This window comes from Belonocnema kinseyi, chromosome 3 (assembly GCF_010883055.1).
Source record: "Belonocnema kinseyi isolate 2016_QV_RU_SX_M_011 chromosome 3, B_treatae_v1, whole genome shotgun sequence".
NCBI lineage: Eukaryota > Metazoa > Arthropoda > Insecta > Hymenoptera > Cynipidae > Belonocnema > Belonocnema kinseyi.
The window spans coordinates 105,075,537-105,080,786 of record NC_046659.1 but is presented as its reverse complement, the minus strand read 5'-3'; the positions used below and the strand labels follow the sequence as shown (position 1 = coordinate 105,080,786).

General features: G+C 18.3%; 1 protein-coding gene across 1 annotated transcript in view; it reads left to right on the top strand.

Moving 5' to 3' along the window:
- LOC117169979 (ribosome biogenesis regulatory protein homolog) overlaps positions 1-5,250 on the top strand; it is a 24,811-nt gene that overhangs the window by 3,679 nt on the left and 15,882 nt on the right. The gene's annotated exons all lie outside the window — the stretch shown is intronic.

Sequence of the window (5,250 nt, the reverse complement as noted above, 5' to 3'; positions counted from 1 at the left end):
TCTTTATTATTTAAAATAATAGATAATATTTTTTTATTTTTAAAAAATATACATTTAGAATCTTCAATTTTAGGCGAATTCAGTTGAAAATTAATTTTTTTTTTTCATAATTAACTATGGAATACAAATAAATAATTATTTTTTAAATGTGGAGTGAAAAAATGGATTTTGCAAGTTTTTGCGGCGAATAATGAAAATTTTTGATAAAAAAAAATGTGAGTAATTTTAAGAGATATTTAGAAGTTTTGAAAAGGTTAAAAATTTGAAATGATTTCAAGTAATTTACACGAATTGTGGTAAAATTTTTGTAGAACTTCTAAATGTGCTTTAAAATTTATCGAATTTTTCCGACAATTTTTGGAAAATACTGCAAATTAAAAATAAAATCTTCCAGATTATTTTTTGAAATCTTTTTAAACTTTCTGTTACAATATTTTTTTAAAATGAAAAATCATTTTCAATTTTCCTAAGAATTTTAAGAAAATTTTTTTTTTTTGAAGAACATGATTATTTGATGAAAATATTTTAAATTTTGAAAGACTTTGAATTTTTTAAGAAAACTAAATTTTGAATGGTTCAGATAGAAAAAAAGACTTAAAATTCCTAAGAAAATTTAAAATGATTTTTTATTTTGAAAAATTAATTTCAAGGGAAGATTGAACAAAAAAATAAAACAAGTTTTTAAATTACATCGAAAAATTTCACACGATTTGTCTTTTTTTTTTACTGAATTATAAGAGAAAATTGAAGAATATTTTAAATAAAAAATCATTCCCTAAGATTTCGAAAGTTTACAAAATTTATAATAAAAAAAAGTTTATAGCAATATTTAGAACCGATTGAAAAATAATTAAAAACTTGTAATTATTTTTAAAACTAGTAAAAATATACATTTCGAAAAAAAGAAGCTTTTTAAGAATTTTTTTCTTCAAATTTGCAGGATTTTTTTTAAGTTTTAGGAAAAATTCAATTGATTTTAAAATACATTTTAATGTTCCGAAAAAAATTTCGAAAATGATTTTAAATTAAATTAATTTAATTTTAATTAAAAAGGAAAATAATTTACCTTCTAATTTGAGAACTGTTAAGTTAAAAACATTTTTTTTTCATTTTTAATGTTTAGCTTAAAATTACTTAAAGTAATCAAATTTTTGAAAGTTTTTAAAGTTCATTGCTTGATTTTATAATTTAGAGTATTGACGCTATAATTTATAAAAGTTGTAAATTTTTCAGTTAATGTCCATTTCATGAAAAAATATTGAAACTATAATTGTTCAAATATGGGTATCTTTTTTTAAATTAAATTTTTTTAATTAAAACTTTTAATTTTTTGTTTGCAAACTATTGGTATTTTTAAAGTTTTGATATAACCTGAAACTGTTAAAAAATTATAAATGCTAAAATTAGATTCTGAAATCCGAGAGCAAGGAAATTAGTATTTATAATCTCTTCAAAACAGTTTAAATTACTGAAAATATTTTAAACTGTTTCCAATTTTTCTTCAAATGTTGAAAAATCACTTAAAATTTTAAAAATTGTATTTCAATCTTCCACAGTTTTTCATGCATTTTTAGAAATATTGTTAAACTTTTTGACAGTTTTTTTAATTTGTTGAAAACTTAATTTTTCAAAACAAAAAATTATTTTAAACTTTCCCAGGAATTAAAAAAAAATTATTTCCTTGACATTTTTTATATTTTTTAAAAACTTCTAAAGTTTTTGTTTAAAATCTTTATAAATCTACATTTTGTTTAAAAAAATTTTAAATCTTTATGAGTTTAAAATTATTTTTGAATATATTCAAATCTGTTTTAAAATCTTTAAATTTATTTTCTCAATTTTAGTAAATATTTTGAAATGTATTAAAATCTTTCAAAATTTATTTTTCCCCCAAAAAAATCATTTCTGCAAAATTTTGAAAATTGTCTTACAATTTTCATATTTTTCTCGACAAATTGTGAAATCTTAAATCTCGAAATTAATATTTTAAAATAAAACCTCATAATGTAAATATTTTCTATCTCTGAAAATATAAAAAAAATTACAAATTAAATTTTTCTATAAAAATCTGCAAATTGTTAATAATAGAATACATGTTTCCGAATGAAAAATCATTTGAAATTTCCCCAGAAATTTTATGATTTTCTTATTCCCTCTGAACCCTTCAAAATTAAGTTTCTATAAAAAAATGTTAATTCTGCAAAATTAAAAAAATTGTCTTACAATTTGTAGATTTTTGGGGAAAATGGTGAAATCTTCAAAGCTTGAAATTCGTATTTTTAAATTAGACCATTTAAAATTTTCCGAGAAATTAAAAAAAAAAAAATATTTTTAAATCTTTGAACATTATTTAAAAGTTAAAAGAATTTTTTTTTTTAATTTTTCCAAACAAGGTTTTTCTTATAGTATCAATATTTATTAACTGTTTGAAAATGTAAAAAAGTTTAAAAATTAAGAGTAAAATGAATTTATTAAAATTATTATTAATAAAAATTATTATTTTTAGATAAAGAATGAAGAATTAAAAATTTTAAGAGAAATATTAAAAAAAAATTATTATAAATATTACTAAAAATATAATTAATCATTTCCTGAATTTGTTCCTAAAGTTCATGATTTGAAATAATTAATTTAAAATTCTTTGCATATTTTGGTAAAATTAATGTTGGATAGTATATTAAATTCAATTAAAACCGCTTCAAATTACTCATTTTTAAAGTAAAAAGATTGCATTTTTAGCAAGATAGATGATTTTATAAAAAAAAGTCAAATATTCATCAAAAAAGATTAATTTTCTACGACAAAAGGAGATTTTTCAACAAAATACATGAATCATTGAATAATTTTTTTAATTTTCAAATAAAAAAGATAAATTTTCAACTTAATAGTTGTATTTTGAATTAAAAAGTATCAATTTATTTAAATTAAAATAAACAAAAATAGTTTAATTTTCATGAAATCAAATGAATGTTTAATTTTCAGTTGAAAAAATTAATTTTCTACCGAAAAACACAACTTTTCAACCAAAGTGATTAATTTTCAACTAAAAAAATTAATTTTTCACACAAACAAAAATTTTTCTATCAAATTGATTAATTTTCAAGTCAAATTATGAATATTTAAATTGAATACTTGAATTTTCAAGTAAAAAAAATGGATTTTTAAATAAGATGATTAATTTTATACCATCAAAGACGATTTTTCAACAAAAAAAAAATTAAACAAATTTTGAAATAAAAAAGATAAATTTTATATCAAATATAGAATGGTTAAGTTTTCAGTTAAAAAATTAATTTTACACTAAATAGATGCATTTTTAATCAAGAAGATTAGTTTCTACCAAAAAAGACAAATTGTCCACAAAATACATAAATTTTCAACTAAAAAAAAAATTTCAACTCAATATTTGTATTTTGAATTAAAAAATATCAGTTTTAAACCAAAAATGGAATTATTGAAATTCCTGAAAAAGAAAATAATTTTCCACACAAAAAAAATGTATCCAAAGTTATAAATTTTAAACGAAAATTATGAATTTTCAACTGAAATTTTAAATTTTTAACTTCAAAAATTGAATTTTCAATCAAAAAGATCAATTGTAAACCATAAAGAATAATTTCTACTGAATAAAAAAATAATTTTCAACAAAAAACAAATTGTCAATAAAAAATGAATATTTAAATTTTCAGTTAAATTAATTAATTTTTAACCAAAGAGATGAATTTTTAACTAAAATGATGGAATATTCAATTAGAATAATTACATTTTCAGTAAATAAAATAAAAAAATTCGACAAAAAACAAACTAATTTTCGAAAATAGTTATATTTTCATTACAAAGAAAAAAAAACGAATTCTGAAAGAAAAATGTAGTAATTGTTATTTCAAATAAAAATATAATAATTAAATTTTCAGTTACAAAAAGTAATTCTAGACCAATAAAAAGAAAAGAATTTTCAACAAAAGAGCAAGTGCTGGTTAAAAAATAATATATTGCGGTTGAAAATAAACTTTTTTGTTGAAAATTAAATTGTTTCGTACAAAATTCCATTTTTTAAATGAGAATTAATTATCCTAAATGAAAGTTTAATTAATCCACTTTTTGTAAAAAAATATCTTTAAATTAAAAATGTAATTAGTTAGTTTAAAAATTTATAAACGAAAAAAAATATAAACTAAAAATTAATAAAATAAAATTTGGACTAACACCATATCCATTATTCAAACTGTTTAGTTCAAAAATTTACGAAATTTGTTTAAATTTTGTATTTTTGGTAGAAGCTTAATTTTCTTGGTTGAAAATTCAATTACTTGGCTAAAAATGTATGTATTTTGTTTAGAACTCATCTTTATTTGGTAGACAAATATTCTAAAAAATTATATTTAAAATATTAACCAAAAATATATTAAAATATTTTCCCCTTTTTGGTAAAAAAAATGTGTCTATTTCCCATTTTTTGTGGAAAAAAGTTAATTTTTCAAAAAAAAATGATTAATTTTCAACTAAAATCATGAATTTTCAACTGGAATATTTACAATTTTCAACTGAAATGATAAATTTTTAACTGCAAAAGTGGAATTTTCATTCAAAAAAGATCAATTGTGTACCAAGAAGAATAATTTCTATTGAATAAAAAAATAATTTCTAACAAAATACATGAAATTTTAACTAGAAAATATAAATTGTCAAAAAAATTAATAGTTAAATTAATTAATTTTCAACCAAAGATATGAATTTTCAAATAAAGTGATGAAATATTCAATCATAATAATTACATTTTCCGTTAAAAAACAAAAAAAAAAGGAAATGAAAAAAAAACTAATTTTCGGAAAAAAGTAACATTTTAAAACAAAGTTTAGCTAAGCCACTAAGAAGAAAACTAGTTAGTTTAAAAATTTAGAAACGAAAAAAAATACTCTAAAAATTAATCAAATAAAACTTGGATTAACATCATATCGATTGTTCAAACTATTTAGTTGAAAAAATTACGAAATTTGTTTAAAATTTATATTTTTTGCAGAAACTTAATTTTCTTGGTTGACCATTCAATTATTTGGGTACAAATGAATGTATTTTGTTAAAAATTTATCTTTATTTGGTAGAAAACTACTTTTTAAAATTATATTAACAATATTAAGTAAAAATATTTTAAAATATTTTCCCTATTTTACCCTTTTTGGTGAAAAAATGTATCTGTTTCCCATTTTTTGAGCCCCTTTTCGGCTGTGATCTCTGAAATTATGGATTTTT